The sequence below is a fragment of the Cyprinus carpio genome, chromosome A19, assembly GCF_018340385.1.
Source record: "Cyprinus carpio isolate SPL01 chromosome A19, ASM1834038v1, whole genome shotgun sequence".
Classification (NCBI taxonomy): Eukaryota; Metazoa; Chordata; class Actinopteri; order Cypriniformes; family Cyprinidae; genus Cyprinus; species Cyprinus carpio.
The window spans coordinates 7,808,548-7,825,034 of NC_056590.1; the positions used below are offsets into that span (position 1 = coordinate 7,808,548).

Here is a 16,487-nt window from a genome sequence, read left to right on the forward strand (position 1 = left end):
TTTTATGGTTATATTTCATGTTTTTACTTTTGACCTAATAAAGTTTTTTCAAAAAGTAATGCCATTTGGCTTCCAATGATACAACAAAAGATATTCAGAGTAAAGCATTGTAAGTATATGTGTAAAGAAAGCATAAGAACAATTAAAGTAATTATTGCTTATGTCTCCACATGTCATTTTCCAGTCAAACTTTGCCAAATGATCATATTTAATAAATAATATTTTACTAGTATCATTTTAATTATGAAAAATATCTTATTATGCAAAATACGAAAGAAAACGATTAAAAAAAAGTAGGATAGGATGCATACTTTGCTAGTTATTTAAATTAGTCTAGTAAAACAAAGGAATTATCTTTTATTCTTCAAAAAAATGATCACCAACAGCAGTGGGTTATTTTACCATCATTGATAAGTTTTTATTAATTAATTAAAATATATTAATATATTTTGCATTGCATTAGTTTTTTATTTGTATTCTGTTTTCTTTTGTAATTTTAATTGAAGTTTCAGTGATGCTGTTGTTGTTTTCTATTTTTTAGTGGCTTTTGTTTATTGTATGTCGTATATGATTTGTATTACTTTGAGTTTCAGTTTATCGTTATTTGTGTACATCAAGAAAATTCAAAATGTAAAAATACTATTTTTAATATGTTATACTTTGAAATTTCTTTTAACACGTAATTAAATTTTTCAAAAAAACTTTAGTTTGTAGTTGAGTTTTTTATTTTTTAAATGTGATTTCAAAACCCTGTTCCAGAGAATGTATTAAAACAAATCATTATAGACCATACTTAAATTTGTTGATTCAGGCAGATGAAAAGCATGTACAGGTGCAGCTGCAATAAATTAGAATGATTGTGTAAAAAGTTCATTTATATTTCAGTAATTCAATTGAAATTGTAAAACTCTGTATTGACATAAATTCAATGCACATAGACTGAAGTAGTTTAAGGTCTTTGGTTCTTTTTTAATTGTGATGATAATGGTTCACATTTAACAAAAACCCACCAATTCATCTCAACAAATAGAATGATGGTGACATGCCAATCAGCTAATCAACTCAAAACACCTGCAAAGGTTTCCTGAGCCTTCAAAAATGTCTTCTCAGTTTTTGGTTCACTAGGCTACACAATCATGGGGAGACTGCCGATCTGGACAGTTGTCCAGAAGACAATCATTGACCCCTTCACAAGGGAGGGTAAGACACAAACATTCATTGCCAAAGAAGCTGGCTGTTCACAGAGTGCTGTATCCAAGCATGTTAACAAGAATTTGAAAAAGTGGTGAGAAAAAGATCACAAGGAATGGCCTATGATGGATTGCTGGCAAATCCATTTCAAGAATTTGAGGAACTTCACAGCATCTGAGAGCCAATAGCCACCACACACGAGACGTGTCAAGGAATTTGGCTACAGTTGTCGTATTCCTCTTGTTAGAAGCCACTCCTGAGGTGTCCTACCTGGGCTAAGGAGAAGAAGAAAAGTGGACTGTTGCCCAGTGGTACCAACAGGTCCTTTTTCAGATGAGACCAAGGTTTTTGTATTTAATTTTGGAAACCAAGGTCCTAGAGTCCTGGAGTGAAGGGTGGGAGGATGAGAGCAAGTTTTGTAGCCTGAAGTCCAGTGTTAAGTTTTCCACATGTCTGTGATGATTTGGGATGGGCATGTCATCTGCTGGTCTGTTGTCCATTGTGTTTTTTGAAAACCAAAGTCCACTGCACCCATTTACCAAGAAATTTTGGAGGACACTTCATGCTTCTGTTCTTGCTGACCAGCTTTTTGAAGATGCTGATTTCATTTTCCAGCAGGATTGTGACAACCTGCCCACACTGCCAAAAGGCACCAAAGTTGGTTAAATGAAACATGGTGTTGGTGGCTGACTGGCCAGCAAACTCACCAGACCTGAACCCCAGAGAGAATCTATGGGGTATATATCAAGAGGAAAATGAGAAACACTGAGACCAATAAATGCAGATGAGCTGAAGGCCACTGCCTGGGCTTCCATACCACCTCAGCATTGCCACAAACTGATCACCTCCATGCCACGCTGAATTGAGGCAGTAATTAAAGCAAAAAGGAGCCCCTACCAAGTATTGAGTACAATTGTACAGTAAATGAACATACTTTCCAGAAGGCCAACCAATTCACTAAAAATGTTTGTATTTTTTATTTTTTTTTATTGGTCTTATGGGGTATTCTAATTTGTTTGAGATAGTGAATTGGTGGGTTTTTGTTAAATGTGAGCCTAAATCATCACAATTAAAAGAACCAAAGACTTTGTTAACTTCAGTCTGTGTGCACTTGAATTTATTTTAATACACGAGTTTCACATTTGAGTTGAATTACTGAAATAAATGAACGGTTCCATGACATTCTTATTTATTGAGATGCACCTTTATGTCACTGTTGAACATTGCGTATTTTCTGAAAGTCTATCAGGGACAAAATAGGTTGACAAAATGAAGCGAAGAACTTCATCTTGTGTTTCATGATAGATTCATCCTGTCTTTTTGTTCTATGTACAGGTCTGTTTGTCTTTCCTCAGTGCATCTCTCTTTGCATCTCTTGAGTAACTGTATGATCATCCTATAGACTAGAGCTTTATTTCTATACGCTCTCAACATCAAAGGTAACTTTTCTTGTATTGAAGTTTTAGTTACCGGCTACAGTCTCTCCCATTCTTAGCTCAATTCCATCTTTTGGACCTTTGAACCCTTTGGAGAGCCATTCTTTCCACAGCTGGTCTTACAATCCTACACATTCAGAGCAGTTGGGGCTCCATTCCCCGGAGCTTCACCACATGGCCATACTATACACACTCTCCGTTTACAGCGTTTTCAGTGCAGTGCCCATTCCCAGCGACACTTTGAGAATGAAACCTGCGTCTTTAAAGCACATTTTATCTGGTCTTGTTTATGATATGTTATCCCTGGGCATGAATAGTTAAAGAGTGCTATGAAATTCAAATTTTTTTAAAGTGTTTTTAGTGTTCCACCGCTTTTTCCATGTAACATTATTTGTAGAATTATTGTCATGAAGTGCTGTGAATCTACTAAATTCAGCATGCAAGAACAGAAGGTTTGCAAATGTGACTTAAAAAGTTTTCAAGCTTCTGACCATGTTGATTATTTACTGTGCCCAAGTCCAAAGTCATGCAAAACTGTCATGCGAGAGTTTAATATTTAGAAATAGGGCTGCGTAAATTATTGAAATAAAACCAAAATCACAATATAGAAAAATTAAATAAAAAGAAATTAAGGCTAATTGGTTAAGACAGCGATATTAAGAAATTAAGCCTAAATATTTGTATTTTGTATTATTATTGTAGTATGTTTCTGGAAAATATTTTTTTAATATATGCATTTTTTACATTTGTATTACAGTGCAATTTATAATAGTATATTTATTATTTTATTTAACATTGCAATAATAATTGGTCTTAAAAATAAAAAAATTTATTTTTTTGTTTAATATACTATTTAATAAATATTTATATCCGTACTTAATATGTTATCAAAAACTTTCATATATATTATATAGTTAATAAATTATATGAATATATATATACAGTAATATTTTTATTTCAATAGATTTTATTTTATTTAACCTTTTATTTAATATTATTATTATTATTATTAGTTTATTAGTATTATATAAATTGATATTGATGTCAGCCTTACAAACAAAAAGAGAAAAAAAGCATTTTAAATGTGCAATCACAATTTCACTAAAACTAAAAAATAGGCAATTAAAGTTTTTAGAAAAAAGAATCATCACTAGTAATTGCAACGCCCTATTTTTCCTCATGTACATATTTTTGTTTATTTCTGACAGGTTCCTCAGAATAGTGGATGAACACTTGCGTGTTTGATTCCAGGTCAATTATACATCACATCCTCCTCTGCTCTCATTTGGACCATCAGTCAGGATGTTCCGGGTTTTAATCTGGAGCAGTTGTCACTTCTACCACATGGCCACGCCTCCTGTGGATTCTGTGGGTGGGGCCAAACCCATGTTTTCATCAGTCAATACACCAGCACTCGCATCCACATTCCATCCAAAATCCCGGGGGGACATTCACCTTGGGGGGCCTTTTCCCTTCCCGGTCCATGCCAGGGGTCCAGCAGGAGTCCCATGTCGGAGAACTAAAGAAGGAGAAGGGAATACACCGGTTGGAGGCCATGATGTACGCACTGGGACCAGATCACACAGCGACCCAGAACTGCTGCCCAACATCACGCTAGGGGCCCGGGCTCTCTCGAGAAATGTTCCAGGGGACACTTACGCTCTAGAGCAGTCTTCTGGACATTTGTCCAGGCACTCATTCCAGAAGACACGTATGACATCCGCTGCTCCAACGTGCGAACAACCGATCATACGCAAGCCTGAGCGCGTGGTGGTGTGTGATAGGGGCATCAGGAAGCTCAGTGTACCTCCATGGGGCCAATGTCCTGCGGCTGTTTGAGGTAAGAACTCACTCATATGACAGTGAGTGTGTGAGTCCCTGTGCCACTTCAGAATTGAAAAAATTGGCTCCAACTATCTATCTATCTATCTATCTATCTAATATCTATCTATCTATCTATCTATCTATCTATCTATTCTATTATCTAGCTATCTAGCTATCTATCTATCTATCTATCTATGTGTCTGTCTATCTATCGCTCTATCGATCTTCTGTTGTTCTATTGTTTTGTTTGTTATGTTGTTTCATTGTATTCATTCTAATCTACTGTTCTATCTACCATTCTATCATTCTGTATATATACATACTACTGGTATATATTACTCTATCTGTCCAGAGTTTTAGCTGTCTACCGTCTAACGTATCGTTTCTAATTGTTTCTGTAATTCTCTCTGTCCATGAGGATGATTAACACCATGAGAATGAAAACATTAGGATGATAAACAAAATCAACAAAAAAATATTAAATATTAATATTGTCAAAACACTTTATATGTTCGTGGATCAACATCCCTTGAACGACACTCTAGAATTCCTGGAAACAACAACACATCAGCCTATTTTGTTTTTTTACTCACCAAGGCTGCATATTATTTGATAAAATACATTAAAAATGGAAAATATTGTACAATATTAATTACAATTAAAAAAAACTGTGTTATTTCTGAATTTATCTAATTTGAATGTATTGTAAAATTTAATTTCTTAAAGCATCATTCCCCTCCAGCCTTCAGTGCGTCACATTATCCTTACGAAAGAAATCAAAAAAATCATTCTAATAGGCTGATTTGACTGCTCAAGAAACATTTATTATTAATATCAGTGATGAAAACAGGTGTGCTGCTTCATATTTTTTCTGTAAACTGTGATACACAACCATTTTGGAGTAAAGATTATACAAATAAGTATAATAAATACTGTTTTTCTTTTTTGCAGCAAGGATGCCATCATTTGATCAGAAGAGGTGACAGTTAAAGACATTTATACTGTTACAAAGTAACAAAAATGTTTATTTTAAATAAATGCTTTTCTTCTAAAGTGCGCAGTTTTTTCATTAAATATAAAAATGACTTGAGTAATGGGCTTGGCTAAAAAATTCAGCTTTGGCCGATCACAGGAATAAATGTGACCATAGACCACAAAAACCAGTCATAAGGTTTTAATTTTTCGAAAACTGAGATTTATACATGCTGAATAAAAATAAGCTTTCCCATTGGATAGATTTGTTAGATTTGTCAATATTTAAAAATCTGGAATCTGATGGTTGCACAAAAAAAAAATCAAAATACTGAGAAAATCACCTTTAAATTTCTCCAGAATTAAGTTCTTAGCAATGCAATGTTACTAATCAAAAATTAAGTTTTTGATATTCTTACAGTAGGGAAATTTACAAACATATTTTAATGGAAAATGATATTTACTTAATACCCTACTGATTTTTGGCAATAAAAGAAAAAAATCAGTACTTCTGACCGCATACAAGGTCTTTTTTGGCTATTGCTAAAACTATACCCCAGCGACTGGTTTTTGGTTTTGTGCTCCAGGGTCACATATTATATTTTAAAATATATTTAAATAGAAAACTCTTATTTTAAGTATTATTATTTTTTAATAGTACTGTTTTTATTGTATTTTTGTTCAGTAAATGCAGAATCGGTGACTTCTTTGAATACAACTGAATAATCTTTAATTATTCCAAACCCCAGTTTGACCCCCAGTGTACTGTAGCATTTTAACCCCCTGCCATGACCTTTCAGCTTCAATAATCAGTTGCTAAACATTCCTGTAACTAAATATTTGCAATTGCATGAGTGAACTTGTGACTCAGAGTGTCCAATTTGCTTGTTGGAAAAACTGGAGAGTAGATTGTTGTTGGATCAAGCTCAATTTGGACAAAGATAAGAGAGCACATTTGTGTAATCAGCATTTTTTGTGTGTTTGCTACAACAAAAGCATGGGAGAAACTACAGCGAGAACCTGCTTGGCACAGGACTTTAGGCTGTGACTTGGGCATTTATGGACAGAATTTCTACCCACAACAAAGCACAAAAACCCATGCACAGGTTCCCTTTAAGCAAACCAAAAAGCTGAGGGAGCCTTTAAACAAGTGTGAACCACTATGCATTATTTGTCCTGAAACTTGCTCCAAACTTTCTCACAAGAGGATCATACTTGGTGGCTCTCTATATATTGCAAAATTAGGCTTGTCTGAGAACACATGGCATGGACACCCTGCCCGGGAACGAGGGAATCTCTGTGACGAATTTTGTGATTTGCTCCCCTAGTGTAAGCTTTTTGGCGGAAGGCTATCTCTGTTCCCTATATCCTTCGGGTTCCAACAGGAAAACACTACAAATCCCTTCCTACATGGTTCTTCAAATGTTATGTGAAATGAGAAGCCCGACATATTGTGTCTGAGAGCATGTAGAGAGTTTTTCCTCTTTTTGTAAGGTGAAATGTTGAAATTGATTTTATGAGAGTCGACTCGAGAGTGACAGACTAATAAAGCTTTTTTTGTAGCTCTTCCTAATGGAACAAGACAACAGAGTCAGAGCGTTATCTATAGGCATCTACGCTTCGGTTCGATCTGCACTGGTTAAAACCCCAAAAAGAGAAGACGTTTTTTTATGTCATAAGAATTACAATTTGAGAGCTTCCCCTAACCCATCTGTGATGCATTAGTTGAGCTTTAAGAGCCCTCACTCGACTTCATTTGCGAACAAAGGCTGTGATGGATCGCTGATTGATCGTCAATGGAATTGCTCTTAACAAAGCAAAAATGTTCCAAAGAGACCCACGGGAAAGAAAAGAAAAACAGAAAGTCTGAGGTCTTTTTACTATCTCATTTGTTTGATTCCTTTTATGAAAAAATCTGGAGAGCAAATGGGAGATTTCAGATTTGCTGTCTGCTAGGTCGGGCAATCAGAGATACGATCGGAACATTTCTCGGAATGATCTGAGCTGCTCTCTACATTCATTTTGCAGCATTATACTCTTGATGTGCTTAGAATGGACTCGCTTTGTCTATTTTTATTTCTCCTAAAGAATTTTAGGAGAAGCAGAAGGTGAGTAAAGCATTTTTGGAGCAGTTGTAGGGTGAAACAAACCTGTAATGTCAGATTAAAGCGATCGCATGAATGCCGAGGCCTCACGTGTTTATTCGTGATGGATTGAAGAAAAAATACAGCTGTTTTGTTTCTGAATCCAGCATTTCCAGTTCACAGTTGTCATGGAAATGCGGTAGATCCTCATTAACAGTGACATTGCTAAGCCCCTCAATTTGATTTTCTGCCCTTTGTCAAATGCATTTTTACATGTTTTAGGTGATCCCATAAGCTGGTTATAAACAAAATATCAAAGGCCATCTTTAAAAATTAAAATATTTAACTGTTTATTAAACTATGGTATATGGAAACCAATGAACATAGAGAGTGCCTTCAAAAAACCAGAAAAAATGACACTAAAATACATCAGGCAAAAAATATGCTTGTGTGCCATGATAACGGAATAGTTGACAGTTTGACATTTTTCTTTAAGGAATGTGAAGAATCTGCAGGGGGTAATGTAAGTTGAAAGAAAGGTAATATTACTTATATTAATGAAAATAAATTAGACCGCATGATTATAGCAATATATCTAGTGCATTTAGCAAATTAAAGGCTACAAAGTTTATTTAAATGAATTGTATAGTCTGTTACATTTCCTTATTTTAATTATTTTAATATAACTATGGTATATATTGTACACACCAGTTCACTTTGTCTATATACAATGTTTCTTTATTTAATTTTCCCAAACAGATTTAATAGAAATTCAAATTTCATTTGAAAAACACAAAAACCATGAAGTGCATTTCAGTTTCACAGGAAGTTATCCCATTGTGCTGTTGTAAATGATAGAAAGGTGTTAGACAATAGGCTGTATCTGTGGGGACAGCTGTCTGTAGCCAACCCTCTAATTAAACACATGTGGAAATAAAGTCTGAAACGAAATGTGGAACACAAAGCAGTGGTACAGTGGATCTTCATTAACCGGACCTTTTTGCGTCTGTATGGTGAGGGGCACAGCATCAGCGCGAGTGATTATTCCAGTCTACAGATTGCTCGCTGAAGCATGGACAAAGGTTGGACAGCCACCTCTTTCCATTTATCATGTTTTTGTTGTTTAAAGATGCTTGGGACAGTTTCAAACAGCCATTTAGCCCATGTTTTTGCATACGAAAAAAGCCTGTTGTTTTCGCTGATATTTTTACACAGTCGATCATTAAGATGTGTTTGATGTGTCAGAAACATCATGAAAATATCATGAGACAGATTGTGAGCACAATGCTAGGGTTCTGGAAATTTCTTTGATGTTTGTGACGCCAAACACCTGTTGTTTGTGGACAGTCTTTGTGTTTATTCGAGACTGTGCGATAGGAATGAATCTGTGGATGTGTCCCAAATTGCATATTTCTGCTATGCACTGAAAGTATGTTCTCCACTGATGATTGTAAAGCATGTGATTTTTATTGCAGTGGTATGCTTACATACTACTCTTGCTATTTCTACAGTATATACAATAGCACAGTATGCACATTTTCTGCATAGAGTACTGGATGACTATTTGATTATTTTTGGACTCTTTGCACTGGACATTAACACCAAAGCCACATTTTTATTACCCAAACTATTTTATGACACAAACTTTTTTTAAATATGCAAAACTATTTTTATTTTTAATTTTTTTGCAAATTGAGCTCTTTGCACTAACAAACGTCAAAAGATTTTTAAAATAAACTAGAATACAATTTGGAAAACAATGGTTTTATATATGCAAAACTTGTCATCATTTATTCAGTGTCATGTTATTCCAAACCTGCTTAATTTTTTTTCTAAGAACGCTGGGATGCGTACAAAATTTAACCCCATTGATTTCACTGAATTGACAAAAATATAAAAAAAAAACCAAAACAAAAAAAAATCAAAAAATTTTTAAAAATTTTTTCTTTTGTGTTTTATATTTTGTGTTTTTTGTGAGAGAAGTTTTTTAAGATTAGTTTTAAATTAAATTAAGAAACTTCATTTTTGGTGAACTTTTGCCTTAAAGTCAACATTTAAGTTTAAAATCAATCTGAAACCTTAAATGCTTCATATTAATTAAAAATGCTTAATTATTAAGCTTCTACATTTAAAAACTGCTTTGACAGTACAGAAACATGTTTGTTTATATGTTGTTTTGATAAAGTTGCAAATTTAAATAAAATATGTATTGTTGACATATATGGTTGATAAATATATTGCCATATAACAAAATATTCATAAAGATATCATATACATATATACAAATTTTACTATGGGGATTTTATATATGTTATAAACTTACATCTTAATCTTGCCAGAGAATGCATGTAGCTTACTATATGTGAAAATTATATATTGCCTATGGCAATCTATCTCTCTATATGACTCTTGATACAGTGCAGTTTATGTCATATATAACATTTATGTATGGGATTTGGCACCATTTTCTACAGCTGAACAAATTAAAAATAGCACTGTCACAAACTCTTCTTTTTATGCAGGGGTTGCAGTGGGTGTTAGCCAAACAAAACATGCATCAATGCACACTTGGAAATCCATCCAGGAACCTTTGGCACACTGTTCAATGAACTATAATTTGTGATGAACTAATTCTAATCTCACATGCTGTTTAGGACAGATAGTTTGTGAATTGGGATGCTGAATGAGTTTTTAGTTCAGAGTTTCTTGATGCAAGATTCACAAGAGGGGCTGTATCTCATGCTTTCCACAGTCATGGGAGTTAATGAGATTTTACTTTACCCCACGGTAACGCTCGCCTTTAAAGATGTCACGTCCTTCCCGCTTAACAGACAGAGATGACACATCTGTGGAGCATGCACAGACGCTTATAGTGCACCTTTTCAGAAACAGAGCATGCTGGGAGTCATACATGTACACACATAAACACATACGTCTTTCTCTGAGTCGTTCAGACATCTTTGTAAGATGGACTTGAACAATTACACACACACACACACACACACACACACACACACACACACACACACACACACACCACACACTCACGCATCATTTGGATTACAGGAGCGTCCACAGACCTTCCAATGAAAGCAGCACATAAGCCACGACAGACCGCATGAACTGCAGTAAAAAAAGTCACTTTGCAGTGCAGCACTTGCATAAATGTTAAATGTCGTCTCTGTGGTGGTTCTGGCTGGAATGGGACATGGTAGCAAACCACATGTTTTTTTAATGATACGACTTAGTGCTCTGGCCTCTGAAACAGCTTCAGGTACTCAATTTTTAACAAGCTCATCTTATGTGCATAAAACTCTGCAGAGATTCCCTCGCTGACTTCTTAGTTTTATGGGGCAGATTCAGATACATGTAGAACAGAGGAGTTTGATTGCCTCTCGCCAAAACAGTCACATGAGGTTATAAAACAAAGAGATTCACTGTATGTGAGACAGGGGTTGTTATTTGAACTCAACACGAGCATGTTGTTTTTATAGACAACAAAGGTGTTTCCTTAAAGGGGTCATAGGATGTTTCTAAAATAACATTATTTTGTGTATTTGGTGTAATTAAATGTGTTATGATGCGGGTTAAAGGTTCAAAAAACACATTAATTTGTTTTCCACATACTGTACACTTATCGTTTTCTTTTTCTCCTCTATGCCCGCGCCTTTCTTTTCTGAAACGCGTTGATTTTTACAAAGCTCATCGGTCTGAAAAGCGAGGAGTGCTCTGATTGGCTAGCTATCCAGTGTATTGTGATTGGCCGAATGCCTCAAGCGTGTGATGGAAATGTTATGCCCCTTGCCATACTGTGATGCCATGTCTCAGTCAGAGCACCAGCGAGACAAGACAAAAACAATAAAACTCATTACAAACGAGGCATTTGTTGCATTCCAGTGGGGACATGACTTACTGATTGTAATGACTTTATACTGTGTTTTTAATTCTATGCGGTTGCATCGTGCCGCATAAACATATAACCATTTCGCCATTTGGGATTGGAGAAACTACAAACAGCAAGCTCTACTCTACGACTAGCTCAAACTAGAACTCGTGTTTCTGAATTCATCAGTGGCACATATGTAAACTTACAGACTGTGATTCAGGAACATGCCATCAGTTTCTCTCCCAGGATCAGGAAACAGTTCTTCATCAAATGTGCTGCACACTAATATTTGGGTTGACCTGTTCTGGAACAGTGTTTGTAAAATACAACTTAACCACTGATTTCGAGTTTTTGGTCCTCTTTTGAAAGCCCAAACAAAGTATTTTCGCTTTCAACACATGAAACAGCGTTCTCCATGACATGGTGCCTGTTCGGCAACAGTGAGAATCAAAGTTACGCCGTTCTTTCCTTTTGTCGGTTAACATTTGGTGCGGTGTTTATGCAAAATTTTTTTTCTTCTCACACAGTGACGTCCACAGACATGCGGGGGCGTGTTAGAATGAGGCCTTTTTTAGGGTGTGTGTGTTATCTCTTAACTTTTATAAAGAATATCCTCTCTTGTGGATTTGAAGACTTTAGTCTTTGCAACTTCACAGCATCTTCTTAATGGCACCAAGAGCCTTGTAAAACTCCAAGAGCAAGCAACCTTTAAAAGTCGCATCATATGACCCCTTAAAAGCTTTTGCCTAATTTGGCGAACCAAGCACATGAAATTGACTGAATAGGAAATGCTAACAGCATTAATATTGCAGGATTCCTGTTTTTGTTTTTTTGGTGGACTCCTGTTCTCTTCTTTGAGATGCATCTTTAGTCCTGTCCTAATAGTCAATCGTAAATTATTTCAATTGTAGTATTTATTTATTTTAGTTTTTTACAAAATCTTTACTGAAATTCCAAGGACCATCTTGGAAATGGTGGTTTTGCTTAGACTTGCATGTTAGAATGTCGAAGAAGTTGAAACAACTTAAGGTCTGAAATATTCTCTGTGCAGATGCTTTTCGCTATGCAAGCTTGCATGAATATTTGCATTCCAAAATGGATCCGGACTACATTTCATGCAATGCAAGCAATGCAGATACCTGGGTTATTTTAGTATCACTCATTGTTTTTAATGAGAGTTTAAATTAGTTAATTTTTTTGTTAGAATCTTTAAAGGGAATTTGTTGGGTTTTTGTCATTTTTTTTTTAAGCTTAATTTTTAAATGAATTAGGTATTGTTGTCCTTGGTAATGGTTATTTTCATTTCAAGATATTTTAGTACATCAAGTTAAACTAAATTAGAAATATTTCCTTGAATAATAAACCAAATTTAAAGGTTTGCTACAGAGTTGCAGTCAAATGCATGTTCCATAAAAGGGTTCCTGGTAAGTGATTTCTGAGAAAACGCTGTTTAAAGTGGATTGTACTGAACACCAAAACACACTTCTAAGCCAATCAATCACGCAGGTAAGGGCGTGCCCACTCATAATGAGGGAGTTTGCTAGCATGTTTATGAATTTGGGGGTGGAGCTATTAAGATGAGAGTTTGATCCTTAATGGATGAGGGGACATGTTTTTTTTTGTGTGATTTCAAATATCAGCAGCATTTCTCTCTAAAATCGCTTACTGCACACTTTTAAACCTAAATGGTTTTTATTATTCAGGGACAGTACTTGCTAAAAACCAAGTCAAAAGTTTATCTAGCTTTACAAACTTGCCCCATAATGATTTTATTCAAACAATGACAAAAGATGAAAATTTATTTAACTGGCAGTTGTTCTCCACCCCTGACTGTTGCACCTCATGTGTTCATCTCATAATGTACGTCATATTTTCATTTACTTTGCAATAGTTTTTTATGTCACATAAAACCTTCCCCATGTTCGCTATATATTCTAACTTTTACCAAGTGATGGATGAATCTGCAGCAAATACAGGCAGAGTTTTAAACAACAAAAGATACTTTAAGCATGATGTTCGTCCCAAAAATGGAAATGTGATCACCCTCAGATCCATCCAAGATGTAGAAAGAGTTTTTTTCTTCATTGGAACAGATTGAGAGAAATCATTACATCTCTTGCTCACCAATGGATCCTCTGCAGTGAATGGGTGCCGTCAGAATGAGAGTCCAAACAGCTGATAAAAGCATCACAATAATCCACATCACTTCAGTCCATCAATTAATGTCTTGTAAAGTGAAAATCTGTGTGTTTGTAAGAAACATCATTAAGATGTTTTAGCTTTAAACTATGCTTTCGGCTAAAATATGAATCCTGTATCCTATAATGTTGCTTTCCTCTGCCAGTTATCACATCTGGAGAGTGGAAAGAAATATGCACAGATCAAACACAGTTTTGATATAACAAAAACAGTCTAGAACAGTCTAAACAATTGAATTGGTGGATTTTGATGTAAGAGAACAACAGCAGAATCGATTTTTTTTATTTGAAAACGCCGATTATGGATTAATGTATTTTGTCGCAGACGCAACAGATTAAATTAAAAAGCCTTTATGATGGAGTTGTTTCATGCAATTTTGATGTTTATTGATGGAGTGGTGTGGATTATTGTGCTGTTTTTTCAGCTGTTTGGACTCTCATTTTTTTTTTGACGGCACCCATTCACAGAGGATCATTCAGTGGAGCAATTCTCATTTCTCCACATCTTTTGTGAAGAACAAACAAACTCATTCTACATCTTGGATGGGCTGAGGGTAAATACATATTCAGCAAATGTCCTTTTTTGGTGAACCATTCTTTTGAAATGTTTATAAGATTGTTATTTGCTATCCTAAAATCTAAATCGACTTGCTTGGGTTTTTAGAAGTAAATTTGTGCTTATGTGAGTTTTTGTTTCTGTCCTTAATTACCTTGTCCTTCACCCTGAGCCATTTTAAACAGAGTCTGGGGGGTCTGGAAAACACCCATCAGTGGCTCTTAGCTGCAAAATTAGAGGACCTTTTGGTGCACTAGCTGCTGGCTTTCTGTTCAAAACTCTCAAATTGAGTCTGTAAAGAAGAGCTTAAGAAAGAAAGAGAAAGCAAATCACCATGACAAATGTTTTAACAATGAAGAGTTTTTTAGGACTGAAATCATCATTTGTGAGGGCCATGCTTGAGCATTAATCATTTAGAAACTGCATGCAATGGGTCAATGAAGGGATTATAGTTTGATTTAAGATTTATACTGGTTTCTTTGTGAATAAATAATCATTGCATTGTCCCTCTCTTCCAAAAGGAATTGAGTTTCCACAGGCACCTTGGCTGTCAGAGTTTTCCTCTACATTGCCATTATTGTGAGGTAAATGGTCAGTAATTGCACTGATGTCTGTGGCAGTTAATATTCAACTGAGAAAATGGTGGCTATTTATTTTTTGTTTGAACTATAGGAATGCTTTTGTGTGAACTTTTTCTTGTGTCAGTTGCTATTATTATGCTCGAGACACTGAATTATCAGGCTGTCCAGCAGTACAGTTTTTCACTTGCCAGTGTGAAGTCCCAGTTGATTATCCTACTTATTAGGCAGATGTATTTGCGTGAAATCACCCTTACATTAGCTGATGCATGGCATGCACATATACAATGGTTTAAATGAAGAGAGTTTAGTTTTTGACTGGTCACCAAGTTGAAAAAAAAGAATGCGCTTACAGTAGAAGGGCATGTGCAGTTATTTCAACATCTGTTACGAATGTGTGCTGCCAGTAAACAAGTGAACCCTTCTCTGTTTACGTAGAGGAAAATCCAAACAAAGGAATTATGTCAGTAACGCAGCAGAAGTTCATCTGCCTAGAACAGTCTCACCGCTTAAAGGATTATTACAACTTAGCAGCCCCCCACCAAAAAAACAGCTTTTTGTATGGAAGAATTAACATAAGTGCGTTCAACGAATGCTGGCCACTGTTCTTTTGAACCTTGAACAAATGCCCCGTTGACTTCCATTGGATGTACCTTTATAACAAATATGATGTTTTTGGGCTTGTTTTTAAAACTGAGGGATGGGAGAAAATGATTTAAGCACAAAGCACAGCAGCTTTTGCAACAAGAACTGACCTTTATTGAACCTGGAACAATTCTTTAAGGAACCAGGCTAAAAGCACCCTTATTTCATGGCCCTGTGAACAGCATTTCGCTCAACGATTCTAGAAATTTTGGGTGTCAGATGTTGTTCAGCCTATGGTAAGTCTGTCTCTTTCTGTCTTACCTTCCAATCAGAGAGAGATTTATTCATTTAGCACCATAAGTATTGAGTCAAGCTAGAGCAAGACCTTCAACATAAGGTCTATCCAGGGGACAGAATGGCATTGTCCAAATATTGAGGTGATATATATATATATATATCACTTTTGTATTGAGTCAAATGTGTCACTTTGGATTATAAATATATATATATACATACAGTATATATATATATACATACATACCTACATAAAAGGTATATATATATATATAATATGGAACTGGCCTAAAGAGTCTTGTGTGTCATGAAATCAAACATCCTTTTACATGGTTTTTGTTTTTGGGGGGATGCATAAAAACATGTCCCATTATGCTACTTGATGCTGCAAACGAGTCTTTATTTCACACAAATTTTTAATTTTTTTTATCATGATCATAAACACCATCCTAACACATAACACACCTGTTTATAAATAGTTTTTACCTTTTATTGCACTTTGTGGTCTTCGAGTTATTTACTCATAGTGGCGACTTGAGTCCGAATCGCATTCAGATATCCTTATCTCTGTTGAAAAATAATTTTTCAGTCTATGTGTTGTTTTTCCCCTGTTTTTATCATGCCACCTTAGCTAAAATTTTGTAAGTGTCTAGTCACGTTATCAGTTGCACAGGGATCATTTATTGTTTGTATTTATGTTCAAATCCTTAACCTCGAGTATGAGCAAAGTTTGCAACCACTGCTAATACTAAGGTATATTGCCAGGGGGCATTTTATCATAACAAAACAATGTCAGGATATTTACATTCATGCTTTGTGACTCAATCATATTTTCTAAGATTATTTATTGCAATGGATTTAGTCAAGGTCTTATTAACCATGA

General features: G+C 35.3%; 1 pseudogene; it reads left to right on the top strand.

The window, feature by feature from the left end:
- The first annotated feature begins 1,136 nt into the window (after positions 1–1,136).
- The window catches only part of LOC122148723, a 38,982-nt pseudogene continuing 23,631 nt past the window's right edge, over positions 1,137–16,487 (top strand).